This window comes from Helicoverpa armigera, chromosome 12 (genome assembly GCF_030705265.1).
Source record: "Helicoverpa armigera isolate CAAS_96S chromosome 12, ASM3070526v1, whole genome shotgun sequence".
Taxonomy (NCBI): domain Eukaryota; kingdom Metazoa; phylum Arthropoda; class Insecta; order Lepidoptera; family Noctuidae; genus Helicoverpa; species Helicoverpa armigera.
The window spans coordinates 9,723,639-9,744,145 of record NC_087131.1 but is presented as its reverse complement, the minus strand read 5'-3'; the positions used below and the strand labels follow the sequence as shown (position 1 = coordinate 9,744,145).

At 37.1% G+C, this 20,507-nt stretch overlaps 1 protein-coding gene and 1 long non-coding RNA gene across 3 annotated transcripts in view; one reads left to right on the top strand and one right to left on the bottom strand.

Moving 5' to 3' along the window:
• The window catches only part of LOC110383909 (uncharacterized), a 62,980-nt gene that overhangs the window by 4,759 nt on the left and 37,714 nt on the right, over positions 1-20,507 (bottom strand). The window lies entirely within an intron of this gene.
• The window catches only part of LOC110383903 (uncharacterized), a 44,006-nt gene continuing 35,398 nt past the window's right edge, over positions 11,900-20,507 (top strand). For both annotated transcript variants that reach the window (XM_021344863.3, XM_021344862.3), the window contains exons 1-2: positions 11,900-12,178; positions 18,670-18,710. The gene's annotated coding sequence lies outside the window, so the exon portion shown is untranslated. The remainder of the gene's footprint in view (positions 12,179-18,669; positions 18,711-20,507) is intronic.

The following is a 20,507-nucleotide window of genomic DNA, read 5'->3' as shown; positions in this document are numbered from 1 at the left end:
TTATTTAAAATGGAGGAATTAACGATACGAGATTTTTTCCAAATATGTAGGTAATATAGGTATTTAACCTTATTTAATAAGAAACAAATCATTTCTCGGTGTGTTTAACAGTATATAAGGTCGTTGTTAAAGTTGGCCCTTAAATGAGTCCCTGTGGAACACCATACTATAAACTTATTATTGTAACTTTTTACAGCTTAATTTTACTTGTCTATTACCGTTACGTTAACAAGACAAGTCTCTCTGAATTCGCATCGTACGATTTTTTGAATAGTATTTGATATTTTAATGATACTTTGCATAACAATGAAGTCGAACGCGTTGGTCAGGTTGATATACATAGATTTCTAAGCGCTTAATTCAATAAAAACGAGAATGGAGAGTAAGTGGTCGCCATATGTACGGTGTTTCTGAAAGTCGCGTGTGCTCAATGGTAATACGTTATTGTCGAGGCTGGTATCGAAACCGGTTGCAAGCATTTTTTGCGATATCGACGAGATGACGACGTGCAACGGTGCCAACACGCACTCGATGAATATTGCCAGCTCTCCATTAAAGATTATTAAAGTTATGCTTACATTTAAATTGTTATTCTGTTTTAATTAGCATTATTAGAGCATCACATTTTATAGAAAAATACTTTAATAAGCTACGTAACCTTTTTTTAAGGAAATAAGAAAAAATAGATGAACTTTGACTTTTGAATCTTAGGAAATGTCGATCTATTTTGCTGTCAGGTTGAAACACAAATAGATTTGCCAACATTATTATTTACTTATGCCATACTTATACTTAAGTGCATTGGGTACGATTACCGAGGAAACCAAATAAGGTAATTATCGCATTGTCATATTATTACTCAACCGATACGATTGACCTGGAGCGTGGCGTGTGAAAATAAAACGCGTATCAACTACAAATGTCTTCGTCGCATTGTCAACAAATAATTGTTTATGCGAAAATAGAATTTGTCAGAATTAACCTTAACTCACATAATTTGAAATCCTCGTTATTTCTATCTAAGCTGTTAAGTAAATAAACATGTTCATTAAAAGTTTTGTCTTTCTGCGTTTAATGATTATGATGAACGTAAAAACCTAATTCTCAGAACATAATGTCGTTAAGTAAGGTCGATAGCTTTCGAGTGAGTCATTAAACTTAAATGACGCATACAAATTCCCATAGTCCCATGTGTACAGGTAAAGTCTTAACATGCTGCTCATTTTTTGAGATTGTAAATCGGGGCTTACCCCAAGAATCCAAAGATATGTAAATAAATAGCTATCGGTACTTAATAATGCAAGAGATACGTTTATCTGTACAACGCAGATAAAATACATGCATATTCTAAAACGTGTTTCTGTAATTGTGTGTTACTCATCAATTTTATTAGATCCGAGCGTCCTTGCTAGTCTGTTTGCTTAGGTAAGCGCATCTACTATATCGACTTAGCCATCAATTAGTGTGGCTTCGAAGCGCCCCTCGACTGCACGTCGAGTCTCACTAGCTTATTAATAATTGACAAATACCTCTACATTTCCAGACGATATAGTAATTGAAACTTCCTCGTATCTCCTTACCTATGGATATGTATGCAAGCTAAAATCGGAAATTCAGGCGTTGATTTGGTGAGATCTCGTCAAGGATGAGGACAATATCTATAAGTGGACAACTAAAAAGCCTGCATGAAGCTCAATAAAAATAAACAATAAGGTAAATGAGTACGAATATAGAAGCAAAGAAGGAAAAAAATGGTTTTCTAAGCGCGATAACCTTAGATTAGCGTATTTACTCAAATTATTTCCTTTTTACCTTAAATCAAGGTCAATAAACAATCTAGTGTTGTAGGGGCTCATATATTTATAAATAAATGTTCATCAAAATGTTACGTGATTTCAAAGTTATCCTGTTGTGCCTATGTGTTATATTATATTTTATCTGCCAGGGTATACATAGTAGAATTGTTAGTTAGTAGGCAGTAATTATTAATACCTACCCGGTTACGACAGTTTGGATTTTCGTCGTCATCGTCATCTGTCATAGGAAATCCACTGCTGAACATAGGCTTCCCTCATTAATTTGCAAAAGTTAGATGCGACCTTGTTTTTCTTTGACACGAGAAACCAAAACTCTATAAAAAAACAAAACAAACCGCTAAAGTTTTTCCTAAATCCGGTAGCAGGTCTACTTTGATTCCACTTAACAATTCATCGGATCAGTGGAATAGATGCAAACTTGGTTGTTATAAATCGATTCCTCTTGACCTAAATCCGTGCGGGTCAAAGCCATGTCACAGCCTAAACGGCCGGAATAATAATGCTGTGCTGGCTGGACTTTGATTTTTAATACTACGAGCGAGTTTTGTTTTTATTTGAGTCCTTTACTAGGACTTCCAAGTGACGTAGACTTGATTCCAACGGCGTTCTACCAGCGTCCAGGGCCGCGCCGACCCCCGGCAGCGCCTGTGTGCGAAATCTATGAAGCGCCTCTTTTTTAACGAATCATCATAAAACTAATTTAATTTTTGAATGAATATTTTTAATTGTTAAATTTGACTGAAATAAATGTTCTCCAGTCAGCGGCGGCCCTAGCCATTGCGAGGCTACGTGCGGCAGGTCTATGCGAGGCCCTTTGTTCTACGTGAAAAGTCTGTTGTGAGCTAGGAGTTATTTTCTTGTTAATAAAAGCACTTACAAGCGGCGCTACCTTCTAGGTTCGGCTAAAAAAGGATTGAAAAAATAAAAGAAGTGGAAAATAAAGCAGAGCGTAGCGAGCTCAAAAATTTTTGAGCTTTGGGTCACTAAAGCACCTAAACTTGTATATTAAAGAACGGTGCAAGGTGCAGTCGCGAGCGCAGCGAGCGCGAAAATTTTTGAGTTTAGGGACATAAAAGTACTCTAATCATGTTAGAAGGAACGGTATCGACAAGCGAACAGCCGCGAGCGCAGCGAGCGCGAAAATTTTTGACTTTTGGGACATAAAAGTACTCTAATCATGTTAGAAAGAACTATACTGACAAGCGAACAGCCGCGAGCGTAGCGAGCGCGAAAATTTTTGAGTTTTGGGACTTTGGGTTTTAGAATGAACGGTAGGCACTGACAAGTGAACAGCCGCGAGCGTAGCGAGCGCGAATTTTTTTAAATTGTTTGTTAAAGCTAAGCGTCCACTTGTCGGTATCGTACGCAACGGACGTATCGCACGCAACGGATCGTAGTATTATTTATATAGAATTATTCTGGTTCGTAGTATTATTCTGGTTCAAAGAACTGCCGCCGTTTTAACGTTGAGCTCGTAAGGAATGTAAACTAAAACCCTAAACGTAAAATGAAACCATAAACGTGAATAATAATAAACATTAAATATTGAGAGACTTGTTCAATAAGCGTTATAGATGTTTTGTAGTTTACAAGGCCTATGTTGCGCGTATTGTACCTACTTGTCGATACTCCACTACAAAAAACAATCATATAGGGAACAAAAATAATTTAGGTGGCAGTGGCGGCGCGGCGCCCCTATTGTCTTGGCGCCTGTGTGCGCCGCACACTTCGCACACAGGGGCGGCGCGGCCCTGCCAGCGTCCTGTGGATACTTCCATGTATACCCGGATAAAAAGTAAGTTCCTCGATAAATACTATCTAAGGCTTTGTCAAATTAGATCTATAGCTCCTGAAATTAGCGGGTTCATACAAATAAACACAAAAATCAGCTTTACATAATTAGAATAGAATATGGCATCCACATGTTTGGAATCTTGAAAAAGCTTCAGCTGCAGAAATATACTTCGTACCTCGATTATCACCTATCTCCATGTCCAACCATCAAAATATCAAACTTCAAAGATTTACCCATTCAAGCGCAATATACGATCTGATAAGTAGCTACTTTCACTTTTATATTATTATTTTTACTACCGCTATTCCCATCTATTGTTTCATCGGATTAGTCAAATCGTTCAGATTACTAGAGGACGATGTGTACAATACATTCTTTAAGTACATCTTGGGACAAGATCACAACTCATTCAGACTTTAATGCGAACTAATTAGTAATGGGTGATTCAAAGAATGGTGATGGCATGACAAATGATTTAAAGAGCTAGTAACAGCTCGTATATTTGTGCATAAACACTACGTACTCGACTGCGATATTTATGCAGTTGTCTCAATTTGAGTAGGTGCTTATACAACATTAATTTTGGCACGCAGTGTTTCCACGTGGCGTTAGTTTGTTTACCGTCCAAGAACCAACGATGCATAATTAATAGGTTACTGCACTTAATATGTAAAATATATTTATAGAATTACTCGGAAAAATATTACAAATGTAGTATGATTCATAAATTATAGCAAACTGCGGTTTAGTCTATTTCTATATAAAAAGGTAGGGAACCTTACCATCAAACTCAAACAGTTGGTAGCAGACAAATAACGAAGCCTCTTCTTTCGCAATTTTACTGAAGCTTCATTCAAAGCCAATCTCTAGCCATTTGGATGAAGATGAACAATAATCAGGATACGTTATCACAAGGTCGTTCCGTCCCGGTGCGCGATGCGTTCGAAATATCAGCTGTGCAGTGCGCACGGCTGTCGTGATGCACCGCGCGCCGCTGCACTCTGCCTATTACGTATTACGTACTTCGATTGCATTTACGTATGTAACGGTACTTGTATTTTGAAGCATCGTGCGTCTCAAATGTCAATGTGATAATGATTTGTAGACTGTGTTATGATTATGACTTATTTATGTAATTAGCTGCAGTAAACTAATTAGTTTTTTGGTTTGCATTCAGAAGGAAAAAGGCTAACTTAGCAAAATTTTTAATTGGACGTAGTAGAGCCAAAAAAGCTTCACCCTCTCAGCTTTGACTTGACCCAGACCTCTAAATGTGAAGGAAATTTGGAGCTAGTTCTAGCTTATCCCGGTCGAACTAGCAAAGTAATGATACGCTAAATAAAAACACTAGATAAGTATGTACCTACGTAATATATAAGATACATTAGGTATAAAATTGCTATGTAATCATAATCAACCCATTTGGTATGCCGGAAAAGTGTTGTAACTTGTAAACCTCACAGATCTCAAGCATTACGTAATAAACGTAATATAGATAAGATATAGTACCTACATAAACATATTCTACCAGTAAATAATAGCAGAAGCAAATAGCGTTATTCATTATGTGGTCATACTCGTTTACGTAGATAAGGAAAATAGAAAATGCCGCCAGAGTCGGCTTATAATGCCGGAAGGATTACGATGATTTCGTAATACCTAGCTAGCTAAAAGTTGTTTCTTTAATTATAAATATTCACAGATATTTTATTTATAAAATATATTTTCGAAAAAAATATAGATAAGATTTTTGGATTATAATTTTATTCGAAAACAATAAAAATTAGGAATAAAAAAAGAAATGCTTTTGATTTCGTTTCTTTAATTAAGAACCTGAAACATAACCGTGAAAAGAGACATGACATGACGATGCAAGATGTTTTTTAGCAATATCCTAGTTACTTATCTAGACGATTAAACACCATGACTAGACAAAAGAGAATAAAACGATTATGGTGACTTGCTTAATTTTATCACACTATGTTAATTTTTTTTTACACCGATTTTCGTTATAACGCTGTGAATTTGGCTGGGAAATTCGATCACTATATCTACTTTACAGAAAAGAGGTTGTATAAGAGCTCCGGAAGCGCTTTTATATAATTTTGAGAAGAATTTAACTTTAAGACTCCCACTTCAAAAAGATATTTTTTTAAAAATGACAACACCAAATCTAAGCTAGCAGCGCTTTGATCACTCAGTGGATCTAGAGGTTATGTATTCTTGATTTCTAAATCAAAATAAAAACAAGATACTAATTGACATTTAAGAGACACCTCTATAATGTAAACCAGCGACTCACTTTTGGGTCAAAATCTGACCTATACTTAGTTATTTACCTACAACGGAAAACTATACTGAAAAATAGAAAACATTTATTTTTCAAGCAAAACATTGTCAATGGTCTTATTCAAAAGGAAACAAGAAGGTCAGAAATAGCACGATTTGTCGAATAAAATACTCTCCTCAAATCTTCGTAAGTGTGAAAGGTTAAGTGTGAACTTTCTCATAAAGATTCACCTTTCCAAGTCGAAAATTTAGAACGTGCAGCCGACCTTGTGCCAACGACTTTCATAGACAACCGGAACACGGCACAGCTTCTTGTATAACCAAGGAGTTATGTAACTAACTGTAATTATACACTGATTCCATCGCGAAAGGTGATTAGCTAACAGCGATTTCTTATTCAAATATGTTTTTAATAAAAAACAGGATAAAACGCCTTTTAAGTGAAACTTTAGGACAAGGAAAATCATCACTTTCATAATGAAATTGTAAAAAGTCATCAATTTTCCTTTACCAAACAAGTCAAATGAGGGAAATCGAATAAAAAACAGAAATTCGGCGTACAATGACATAATTGCGCTCAATTTGCGAGAGTCTGACACTGAAGTAAACCTTTATTCCGAGTTTGAAGTGTAGTTCCCTTTTAGCTTTAAAAGTTAAAATATACTCGGGCTTATTCTGTCCGCTCCAATTAAAAAAGTGCTCTAGCAAACGGTCGTCTAGATTTTCAATTAGTTTAATGTAGTACATAAAATAATGCTATCTACTGCTTTAATGTCCATATTAATACAACGTTATTACAGCCATAACTATAAAATATAAACAAAAATAAAAAGTGTGCGCGACGCATGCGCGGTGCGAGCGACTCGCGCGCAATGCTAACCCAATTCCAGCGGTATCGGCTTTCACAACTCGTTGCATCACAGCCACACAATGCAGAGATGTGCGAGCCTGCCTACGTATTATATAAAAATAATTGCTCTATTCTATTAACCCCGACTATTAGATTTTAGATAGATAGTATGAAAAAACTAAGTATTATAGTGGATAACTTGTTCGATTCCAATTTCATAATTTTAACCTAGAAAATCCTGTGGTGTATGTAATGTATTATTTACTTACATTCATGAGTACCTAGGGGAACTTTTAACTTAATGTTTATGATGAAATTGCACAAATAATATGCGAAGGTAAGATCAAAATCACTGAAGGTCTAGGACGTGTAGCGCTACGCCACTGATGTGGCTATGCCACGCGAGAAAAACATAAGACAGCCAACGTTTTATTTTTCTTAACGTTCATTACATAAGCTTTCACACTCATTTTATATCTGAAACATATTTGCTGATATTTCAATTTAAAATGAGTTAAAATAATTGCCGTTCAAAAGCGGTACCTAGAAACGGTGCTTACTTACGTTAATAGCCGTTTTAGAAACTCTCGTCTCTTGTTCTAAATAATAACTCAATTATTTGCCAAGATATGCGCTAGGTCGCTTTTTATGGAAACAATTTAACACACAACCTGTTTTGTAGGTCAAGTAAGCCACGAAAACGCTGCATTGCCTTCCTATCCACGTTCATGTTACTATGTATTGTTTACTTCGTGCACGATAACCTAAATATCCTTAAGTTACGATTACGCTAGCAATGTAATAGGTCTAGATTGTTGCTTAGCTCGCATAGAGCACGTACCAAGGATAACCAAACTTTAATTTTAAATAAAGAAGCAATTAAAGAGGTTTTATTTCATAGGAAGTAAATATGTTGCCTTGGTCTTTTAGACTTGAAATGACGGCTTTATGTAGACGAGTAATAAATTAGTTAGTTACCTAGCGGAAAGGAAATAAATTAAAGAAAGGTGAGCCATTTTCCCACGCAAATTGTGCGACTTTGAGAAATCGGTTAGTGTGATTGTGGTGGGCGAATAATCTTTTTAAACGGTTTTATTTATTGTAGATATCTTTTCGTCTGTTTACTTAAGTGATAAAAATATATGATAAATATATCGTAGAATTCGTATCTTTTTACAATGTACGGTACCTATCTTTAGACTATCTTTTCAGGCCGATATGTGAAGAGTGTCGACGGCGACAGACACGCGGCAGGGAGGCGCAATTAGTTAAATGATTTATTTTAATTAAGTCTTATTGACTTCCAAAGAACGTCCTGGGTGTCAATGACCTCTTCGTAATTGGGTACTTTGTAAGCGTGCTCATGCGACGTTTAAGGAATAACAATCTCATACAAAATTATTTTCATAAAAAAATCTGACAGTCATGATTCATGACGAATCTTATGTTTATCAGTGGAGTGAAGTTAATTCGCTATTTAAAATAGATGGATGACACACACACAGATAACCGTCTTAATTACAAATAATGAAATATCATTTTACCTGTTCGGGTGGGCAAGAAAAAGTAAGATACACTAAGTAGGTACCTAATAACTGAAATTATTTAATAACACCGAATTCTCGCGTGAAGATAAACTAGAACTGAAAACAGATTCGGGACTTCTTTATTTTCAGAAATAAGACGTTTCTTATTTATCAAAATATAATATCTATTTTTATAACTATTAAACAGAATATACATAAATGAGATAAGATCACAGAAAATAGGTCAACAAATCTAATATAGCAACAAGTGTTAGTTCATTGTTATTCTAGTAAACATTTATAAATGTTATACAGCTGTGGTTTATTTAACTTTAGCATTACATAATTGGCTGGTTAGTCTTAAACAGGAAGCAGCATAATATAAAGCAATCGCGCCATTTCAATTGACGGCCGGCCTTGTGCACGAGTCGCACTTGACTAGATTACCAGATCGTCAGGATATTTGAATTGTTAAACGTTATTGACAATTTTGTTTGCTTATTTATTTCCTCTGATAAGGAAATAGCCATGAAACAGGTAGAATTATAATCTCTTTCATTAGTATGTATTTGATTCTGTGGTTTGTCATTACTATCCGCCTAGCCTTTTCACCTACTGGCTGGGATCGGCTTCCAGTCTAACCAGATGCAGCTGAGTATATAGAGCCACTGCCTATCTGACTTCCTCAACCCAATTACCCGACACCCAAACCAGTGTTAGTAAGCAGGCAGACATATTTTCTGGACTCTGACTACTCTTAACGACTGTAAAAGATATCAAAAAACAAAAGTTCCTGTAGTTGATGTAAAAAAAATCTGTGACACTCGGAATGCAACCTCATCTAGTCAGCTGGGCATATAAATCTAAAAAGCTTAGTTATATCTATCCATGCAGGTGGACAACCAAAAAAGGCGCGAAACAAGTTCACAGCGTAGCTACTTGCATGATATCATCTCATTATGTCATAATAGACTATGATCACAAACCATAAACGCATTAATAAACTTTAGCACCTGTAAACCTAGGAAAACATCGACAAAAACACTCTTCTTAGGAAACCTTTTCATAATGTGTTTTATGTGTTACTGTGAGCTATTAGTACCAAGAAGTACTAATATTGAGAAAAACAACATGGAAAGTGATGCGCTGTTAATAACTTCTAAACGTTTTTTTTTAACGGCGATAAACAGTGCCACCTGTCGACCAGTACAGGCAGAATATAAAGAGTTTAGAAAACGACCAACATTGTCTATTCTTTAGTCATAGCTTATTATAGGTACCTACCCAACGGTTTTCATATTTTGTGTTTACTGCCCTAAAAGTCTTTGTAGAAAGTAAACATCAAGCAACTTCACAGTTAAGATTAGGTAATCTGAACTAAAAATTATATAAAATAACAAATCAACTGCTATCAAATGGCACACTTCTTATCTCGCCACAACTTTATTACACACAAGAATTTGACTGATGTTAATAACGACACAAATTAGCCATTACCCATTACTAACGCCATATAATACGAAGGTCACGTTTCAGGAAATCCACCTGAAAATATACTAAATTACGTAGAAATATCAAATAATTTTCATACACCAGACTGTTATATCTCTCCTTGCGAAATGTATCTTAGAATAACATAAACAGAGCAATGTAGAGTCGTCAGGAATTAAATAGGCCAGTCCCGTCCACAAGGTCGCGTCCGATATTTTCTGAGAGCAGTTCTTGGAAAATATCTTCATTAACCGTTCATATGTAAATTCGCCCGATTACGAATATTCTTCTAGCTTTATTTACTAGCCCTTATCAAGTCGTGTGTAATGGGTTAGTAACCTGTCAATAGTCATGACGTAGTGCGGTCTTTAAACTCCCACGCGTGTTTGTTTTCGTATCACAAGACCAAAACACTTCGTGACGATTTGTTACAATATTTGTGAACGAGGAAAACTCTTGACATATTTTCTCCGTACTTTTTCCCATACTTACGTGGATGTATGAGTAATCCGATCGTCAGTAGTTTACTGTTGTGCTGTTGTACGAGATGTTTGTATTTTGTACACAAACACGGCACGTGGCCTTCCACATTGTCGTTGCATTGTTTGGCTCCGTGATTTACAATTACAAAAATAATGCTTATGTTTTAATAAAACTTATGATAGGTATGTACCAACCAATACATGGGTGGGTAATTCCTAGCTTTCAATTTTAATTCAACCTGCGTTCCTTTATGAGAACCAAATTCACCTTTTTTAACCGTTACTTTCTTTATTAAAATTCTATATAACGTTTTCCCTATTACAGCTGTTATGTTGTTAACTGTTTTCTCATAAGTTAACACACGGTCATTGTACCTACCTAGCTATCGTTCAGTCAGTGCCACCTGTTCCGTAATTATAAACTGTTTAACTTTGTTAACTAAGTATACTATCTCTGTTTGAATTATTTTATATGAAGCTACTTTTATGGTTCATAATTAATTATGACTTTAGTTGTATATAATAAAGCCAGCGTACATAATATTCCATTTAAGGAAAATATGACAAGTCTTTTCCCATTCACTTCAAATCATCGGAATTCTACGACTTTAAACCTGAGCAGTACAAGAGGCGTCAACTGTTTTGATAAAATATTTAATAACAGTGCAAGTTAGTCATAAAGACCAGAAAATCAAATGGAAGTGGAACAAAAACAAAACCTTCCCACGTGTTCTGAGAACAATGACATCGGAAAGTTGTGCGAACGCGCCGCGATAGCGAAGAAAGTCGACGGAATACTCAAGCATCACCAAGATTTTACGAAGTGTTAAAAAGAGTTAACACTATAGAACAGCAGTAGTCCGTCACCCTCTCGCTCGGGGATAAGTAACGAGTTTCCTGGCAATACCGCGGAACGCGATTCAACCGTGAACTGTGCAAAAACGCAGCGCGCAGAGAAATTTGCTTCATGTACAAGTTTTTGTTGCGTGTTGGTTGCTACATAACGGATTTGTTTTTATACTGTACGCTATACTGTTCAAGATATTTTTCCACAGTATCAAAAACTGACAGTGTAAATGATTATTAAACATAGCCACTTACTCATACTGCTTATAACAGCAGGTGTTTATGTTCCCGATAAAAATATTTTATATCGGACCAGTACGAAAACAAAAAGATAAATAAAATTAAACTTACAAAAACCTCCATAAGTTGGACCTCAAATAATAAAAGTAAAAGTAGAGTCACTAGGACTCTACTGTCCCAGCAAACCTTTTGTGCAAAATTTATATGGAGTATTAAATGTCGCTAAGTATATGGAGTCTGATATATCCTGTATGACTGTCTGGACGGACTGTTTCTGCAGAGGATAAAGAAACGTTTCAATACAGTGACACGAAATATGTGTCATTGTCCTTAACGCTACAGGTCCTGATGCACTGGTGGTCGGAGGCCGTCTCTGTCCGCTGCACGCACGTGCACGCCCCTGCGATCTCCCGTCATGCCATAGCGGTGATAGCGGGATTAGCGAGTGCTCTTCGGCTCGTTTCGTTACCTTTCGGCTTGCCTCGCGACTCGCTTGCGTCCCCAGCTTGGACGTGATTGCGAGAGCGAATGAGACCTCGTCCCCCCTCTACCCGCCCGGGGACAGTACCTACTTGACTCAGTCTACCTCGAGCCTCGCCCGTGTGTGGACGTCTTGTCGCTCGCAAGAGCGATTTTGGCCGTCTCTTAATTCGTGTGTTCTCTTTGAATAAACCTCAAAAACTATTGGAAGTTGTTATAAAAACTGGATGATACGCTTCGCAGGAGCAGTATTAAAGTGACTAAAGTTTGTTTTGTGGTGAATCGGTGACAGTGCATTGGAGCTGCTCGCGCTACGTCCGTCGTCGTGCCTGAGTTGGCGTCGTCCCTCCGATTCTCGCGAGGTAAATGCCGAGACTCCTTCGAGGAGAGCGATCGCATACGTGGACAGAAACCGGATTGCGGTGTCGTGCTTTTAATACAATCTATTTCTTAAAAAAAGTTAGTGCAAAGTAATTGGATTCGCTTCTTGCCACGATTGGCACAGAGCTGAACCAAGTTCGAAAGACGTGTACCGTTAGCCGACGTCGCGGTCGATGCCTGCTCGCGGAGGTTTTCCTTAGTAATTTTGCTGGTTAATGCGAAGTTTATCAAATGTAGAGGCATCATTGGGGCCACGAAACACCGCGGTCAGCGATGACCTGAAATAGGCGATCGCTGTCGCTGGCTGATTTAAAATAAGGAAATGTTTACCGTGTTAGCATGTTTCAATGCCATTATCTTGATAAAGACGGCTACGTATGCGGAAACTGCGATGAGCAACTTTATTGTTCCTTAATCAGCGAGTGTTGAACATCTGGCCTTTGTCAGTTAGAAAATTATGAAATATGCGATGTGAAATACGGGGTAAAGTGATAATAGGAAGATAGTCAAAAATCATTTTATGTATTAGGAAGTCAATTTGACAAAACTGATCACTTTGAAATGGTAGTCAGTTTGAAATGGGCGTGGCAAGTGGCCAAGTGCTTCAAGGCTCTCTGGGACGGGTTTTTAAATCGTGCTCTACGAGTGTGCCCACTTGAGATGTTTCGACATCGCAGACGAGCGTTGGGTCACCAGACACTTGTGCTCCCATGATTCTGTTCAATCTGTTAACCATTTGCGACGACAACTTCAAAAAAAAAACATCGTCAGAAATGTGTTTCAAAAATAAATAAACTGAGATTAGATTTTTTGTTGGCGCACCCAACACTCTCGAATAAAAAGTTTGAAGCAAGTCTGCACCGACGGAACAATTGCTCAAAGTTCAGCAGTCTCTCGAATCAAACTTTCTAATACCTTATTGAAATTAGTGACGTGGTGACTAGTACAAAAATGTTTTGCGGTTAGCATGTATACGCTATCTACTAGTAGTTTAATAGGTAGTTAAGAAGAGAATAATACCAATGAGAAATATTCATTTCAAAATAGGTACTATAAACGACTTTTGGCATAAAATTACTTTGATATGTCGACGAAAAGGGTATAATGGTGCCAACAAAAATTAAGTAAGTAGTAATTCAAACTAGAAATGGAGTATTGGGGAAGCCAGGACCAATATCGACGCATTAGACAGAGAGGCGACGAAACGACATAATAATGATGTTGGTCGTGCTTTCTCAACATTACGTCTATTTATAGAAGGATGCCATGCGCGATGAGCTGGGGCGGTCTGCGCCAACAAACTAGGTCGCGATATTTGCGCGCGTACCTGAACATGCGCAAGCGACGCGGACGCCTAGTCAATGACACTGTGCGAAGGACGTGAAAAATTACCACTAAATAGGCCACCTCGATATCCAACACATAAAAACAAACACCACATCGCTTATGATTAATTGAATCCATTCTGACAAGATAGATTAGTAGTTAATGCTGAAATATTGGAAGATCTCTAGAACGTAAGATCATTGGATTAATCTTGGTTATCGGAGATGAATTTCGAAGAATGCTCCGGAATAAACAGGTCAAACACGCAAAATATCGCGACGCAAGCGGAAGTTTTTGTGAATCATGCCTGCAGTTCGATGTCTTGCTTTTTAATTACTGATCTTATTACTATGAAAATGCTTATTCAAAAAAAGTGTAAATTGTGAATAATTATGTGAATCGAAAGATTTCTTTGAATTTGATGCTAAGATTGAATTCAAAAGAAAGTCTGCGACTAACAAAGTTTGGGGGCCCTTTGTCGTATTTGGCAGAATGTCACTTGTTTCCGTGACGAAGGACGGTGCCGGTGAACGAAATATGGCGTGAAAGATAATTTCTCGCAGTTGGGCCGATGTCGTCAGCTGATAGCCGAAGGTTAATGGCCTCGACTTTGTCTCGGTGCTCACGCGTATCGGCCTATCCTCACCAAGTTAGGTCGATGGGTTATCGGATTACTTTTGTTGATACTGTAGAAACCCAATTTTTGATTGGATATTAACGAACTCTCGGAACCAAGCCCTCATGTAGATGACAAATAAATGCTTAATTCTTTGTTTCCTATTTCTCATAATGATTTCGGTTTGTTCTCAAACAAGGAAAAATAACTCTGATAATTTGCGGACTGTAATTGTAGCAGAAGTTATTTAGTTTGACCTTGAATCGAAAATTCGGCATTAGCTGAAAATAATGATCGCAGACAGACATCGTAGTCTTAACCTTGGTGTAAATTGTTACTCAAATGTCCAATATTTTAAAATCGGCGTCTATACGGTAATCAATGGTCACAGTGTAAAAGGAAGCAGACATTGTGATATCGGGGCCCGTGACGTCACATCCTCACGAACAAGCAAGGTTAGGCGTTCGGCAGTAATTGAGCAAGATTGCCTTACACGCGTCCATGATTCATAATAATTCATCGCGAGAACTGACGGTTTGTCTGATTTATGTCCATTAATTCGCAAGTCTCGAGTATTCTGGGTTTTGTCTCGTAAAATTCGTAAAAAATGTTATTTACGCCTAAAACAAACCATCCCTTTACAAACATAATAACAGAGCTAAACAATGTCTCGACGCTAATAAGGCCCAAGGTTTATGAGACGCTTCACATATTGATATGGTATTTGCTGTCACTATGGTTCGTGTTAATGGAAGTTAATGGACTCGTATCGAGCTATTGACACTATTGTTATTTCCCTTGAGATTATAGCATCTTGAATGTATGTGGTGTAAATTCTAGCTTATCAAACACTTATAAGTATTATTTAAGTGTTCATAAATCTACTGTTGTCTTTGTCACCTTTCTGCTTGGAATACAGAAAAATGTAAATTTTGCTGGTTCAATAATAGCTTATATAGAAGCAAAAGGCAATTATTGTAGTCTGAAGGCCGCTGGGTTATACAGAAAATTAACAAAGAGCAATAAAGGGAGAGTATCTTTAGGAATTCTATTAGGCACAATCTACAAAGTATCTTTTACGTTCTCCATCGCCGGGAGCAACTAAGTTATCGATGTTTCAGACCTGACTTAACTCAATAATATTGTTTTACAAACGACTTTGTTATAGACTGCCCGCTGACCGTGACTTCAGCTGAGTTCTTCTACTTTGTCGAGGTTAATTGATTTGCCGTCAGACTGGAGTAGCGTAGACTTTATGCTCTTGTGCGCCAGGGGTCTCTTAATTGTAATCAAAGGACAGCTACAAAAAGTCACGTACAAGAGGCCTGAAGTGGCGTAACGCCTTTCCTTACGTGACAGTTCATTAGTGATTTCTCACACAGGCCGTCTTCGGAATTGCAGGGTTTAACGCGATCACTAAAGTATGTTGAACACGATAATGCACATCGTAGTGTTTACAGTTGTCATTCACACGAAACAGTATTCAAAATAAATACGACCGCTCGTCTACATCGCAGTTATTATAAGTCCAAACAAATGAAAGTGTTGTTGGCAGCTTCCATTGCGTTTTATTGGCTAAATACTTGTTGCATATTTATTACACTGTTTAAATGCATAACTAACAGAACAGCTACGTAATTTTACGTTACGCTATATCTAGCAGCAACTAGATCTACAACTTCAAGTCGGTGACTAGGTTTTAGAGCAAAAACGTTTTTGTATAAGACATTGACAATTTACAATAAAGTTTACGTAACAATTATTATTAAACAGGAAACAATTTCTTCATGTAACAATAGTTCGCGTGATCATGTATGTAGGTGATACAGTTTAGAGCGATGCAAGTTCCGGATGCGATGCGCTGGCGCTCGTTGCAAAACCGTCAGCGGCCTCAATCTACGATCAGGGTCAGCGTTATGGATTGCTTTATCAAACTATTCGTTGACATTGGCTTATGTTTTTATTATATTAATCCTTGAGTCATACTTTTTTGCCAAAATTGAAGCCGGTTTTTTAGAACTGATGTTTAATTGCGCAAAAAACATTTGGGCAAGTTGAGGTAGAGAGCCTCTCAGTCTCAGCCTAGGTGTGAATTCTTTTGATGTTATAGCTATAATTTCAAGGCTTTATTTAATAATATAGCTGTCAGGCTGTAACGGTGTAAGCCAGGCTGAATGAAGAGCATTATAACCTCTGGCTTGAAGCTAGCCAACTTAGCAGATATACTGGATCTTCAAAAGCGAGCAATTAGCCTAGTATTAGTTATAACAGTTAGAACAGGTTGTGCAAAGATTTAACGAGGCAACGCCGACGGCAGCGACCATCGGCCACCGCGGCCACTTTCACCGCCGCCATCTTGCGGCGGCCATGTCGTGCGTTTGCGCCGTCCATTGACGAATTGGCACGCCTATTGTTGCTAGTGACGTCACGCACGTCACTAATGTGTTAGGAATATCATAAAAGAATGGCTGGACTTGGCATGGTTTTACATTTTGGAATGCGATTATTATGAGCTTCGATTATAAATTTGCAATCTCACACGTGTAGTTTTGCTAAGCTATATTTAGAAAGGGTTTTTCAAATTCTCAATTTGGCATCAAAGTGTCATATTTTGCATCAAAAACTGAAACCATATCGATGAGGATATGGCTGGTGTAAGTTACCTTGACTATGTCACCAGCACCATCAACATACCTAATTTCTGAACATTGCCTACTACCTACTTAATATGGAATAGGAACATAGGAATGATAGCAGTAAAATCATCAGGTATGTGTGTTGACAGCACGCTCTTCACAGTGAAGTATGGCGTGGACCAGACATCTCCCGCAATGGGCATCCTCCCTAATACAGACGGAGATAAAGATAAAGAAAACGCATCATGGGAACAGACTGCATTCCTTTTCCCTCGTGCCAGTAGGTTAACATGTTACGTTGCATTCGCCAAATGCTTCGTATATTTACGCTGCGGTTAAATAGCTATTTATATTTTGGGTTCTGTTTAAATCAACGTTAGCTGTTTCGTTTCATATTGACAGTCGATTGCGAAAGATGATACGTTTAATTTACAGAGCACTCACCTGTTGCTGAAGATTGAGATTTAATACTGCTGCGATTTATCACGACTCAATGATTATGACTCCGGTGTTCTGCTGTAGATCAACACGTCTTGTTCAGGTCTAGGCAACCGTAGATATCGTCTGCAAGCTTGTAAAATGGGCAATAGACTTAATCCTTGAAATATGACGTATAATCATAAATAGGTCATGTGCTGCAGAGATTAACAATACCATTTACCTAATTGAACTACTATCTAGGTATGAGGCAATAAGCTTATCGTATTTTATGCAGTTGTTTTCATGTTTTTAAATTCACATAAGCTGCAGCAGAGTGGAAAATAAGCAAGAATTCCTCTCGATCCTAAGTAGCGTGTTATTTTCTACATTATATTTTCCAAGAGGTTTTCAAATCAACAGGTGCACTTCCAAGAAAATACTCTTTTCTGAACATCAATTATAGATTTCTGGATATTTTGCCATTTTCCTGCAAGTAACGGATTATAAGTTAGTTATGTTCAAGCATTACAAACAATCCTATCATTGTAATTACCACTCGGGTTCAATACTCTGTGGTAACATTTGGTTGCGGAAAAAAACATCTGAAAAATACCTATTTATCGTTCAGATACTTGTACATTGCACATTATCCTTAAATCTGCATGAACATTCCTAGTATTTATAATTAAATTAAGATGTAGGACTCTGGGTTTCCTCACTTATGGACGTGTGCCTTTGAGTGTCAACCCTAGGGAGGCGCAGGGGCAGTCTATTTTCAGAGAACGGCTAGTATGTATATCCCTCTATAAGTTACATACATAAACATACTGGCTCCAGAAGCCACGTGTATGGTTCATACAAGCTGCTGCATCGTTTAATCATCGGTTCTCTCCTCCGGTCTCGAGTCCCGAGTGCCGCGCCGTAGCCACGCAATTTAATCAACCTTACGTACATGTATAATATAAACAGGTTGTACTTACTTTATACGCCTCGCAATACTTGTTTATCTGGTGAATTAGATCCCTTTAGCAAAGAGGATATTGCAAGATACTGGTACACAGATAAATAAAAATTAAGTAACCTAATTATTTTGAGAACCACAAAACCAAGTGTGTCAGTAAAAAAGTTTATGTATAAATAAACAAAGCTATGTTGACTGATAAATCTACCTGTAAGATTAGAAAACAGACAAATGTCTGAAATGCTGCCAATGCGTAGAATTTGGCACTTGTCCCATTTACCGTAAAAAACGGTGGTATCTCGTTATTTCTTCACCACATGTCAGCCATATGAATGAGTCGTAAGTTCGGGAGGGAAAGCTCATTTTATCAGTTTATAGTTATTCGATTAATCGGTTATTTTAGGCAAAACGAAAAGTTGAAATGAAGTTATTTGTATTCTTTCCTCAATTGCATTGATTTTCGTATGTTTATCATGTTTGAAATATCCTAACACCAAATTATGTTTGTTACAGATTACCAACCGATATCGTCGTATTCCAATTGCCACAAAAAGGTAAGCTGACAAATATTATCTCAATGGAAATACTGGGCATCTATGTACCTAGTTGAACTCGCAGAGTAACCATACTTAACACATTTTATTGTGTACAAATGACACAATATACCGTTGAAAATGACTATGACATGTGCCTATTATGCTTCCACGACCGGCCTCCAAAGGATCGGAATATTCATTAACGTTAATTTAATCATGTATTTTTTTACTTATAGTAACACACTAACCTTCAAGGGCTGTGATTAGATCAGTAACTTCGGACGGTTTAAGTAAATTTACACTATTGAAATAATTTAGAATCGTTTTCCTTAAGAATTCTATTAGTTACTTCATAGCTTTGTAAGTTTTTGGTCGAAATCGCGAGTTGAGGCAATTGCTCAAATTCGTTTCGTAAAAAAGAATGTTGTGACCTCGAATGCCAGATGTTCAGTCGTTTTGCCGTGATACATGTTAAACAGTCGTACATATTAGAAATTCATCCGTCCAAAAATTCCATGAAGTGCCCCGAACCCAGTTTTATGATGCCACATTCGTGTAAAAACTAGATGAGCTACGTCAGAATACATAAAAACTAACATAGTATACCTATGTCTTCCTCAAATTTTGGTTTCGAAAATAACTAAACTTGTGTTTAGAAAATCAAAATCATTTGAGAACACCTAAATGCAAATTGCATTTATCTTTGCAAAACCTCATAAGATTCTGTTGTTTCGCATGATCAGCTGTTTACAATTGTTCGCAGGCGTTGTCGGCAAGATTTCGATAGGCAAGGCTACTCCAACAATGGCTCGTGTATATTCATAGGACGCAAAATGTTCCAAAGAAAGCTTTTTACTACGTGCAAACAATAGCTTTACGATTATGACGGTCGGTTCGTGCCTCCGATATGCGGAAACGAAAAAGTTTTTTTCTTTTCCTTTTTTTTACATTGTGCATATTGTCTGGGCCTGTTTAAAAATAATATACCAGAGGACATACACCAACGGACATTTGTTTACAACTTATCGAACCGTTTCATTTTCCATTACCATCTCCACAGTTTCAGAGTTATTCTGTCTAAAAAAAAATTAAATTAATTTGCTGTTCTCTTAATTAAAGGTTGAAAATGCTTTAAATTTTAACGATACGTTCAGATTAAAGCTTTATTAAATTACTCGTTTAATAACGTGTATCAGATTGACCTTCAAACATACACGGATGCCAACGACACTATGTATGTATAATAAATAACTTAAACATAAACCTATTACGTAAAACTTGTTAAAGATAAGGCAATCTATATAAAAATTGAATGAGACCATCAAAATTACTTATTTGTTGTAATTTTATAAACTCATCATTTAGCTTTTCGAATTCAATGGTCTCAGCTGTGTTACGATAAAACGAATAGCTTCAATGTATACTTACTTATTTATCTATTATATGTTCCGTATAAAACTGTATAGAACATCGTAAAACGATCGTAACCTATCTAGAAAAGTTTGCAACATTAAACTTCATGGCCATTTGCTGAAAAACTATGTAGTTATCGTTAACAAGCTTTATTTTCGAAGGTGACGTTGCTCTTTCGGTCGATTTTTCAACGTTAACTCGAAATCTTACGCCTACAGATTAAGAGGCAGTGACATCTGGCGTTACCTTGGTTTATTTATATTTTGTAAACACTATTGTGCCGCGGCTCCGCTCATGAGTTTAATTACGAAATTGTATTCGAAAGAAAGTGAGAAGCAGTTTATCGCTTGATTTTTATTACCTTCATCAATCATGCACCAGGAAATGAGGTCGGTGGATTGG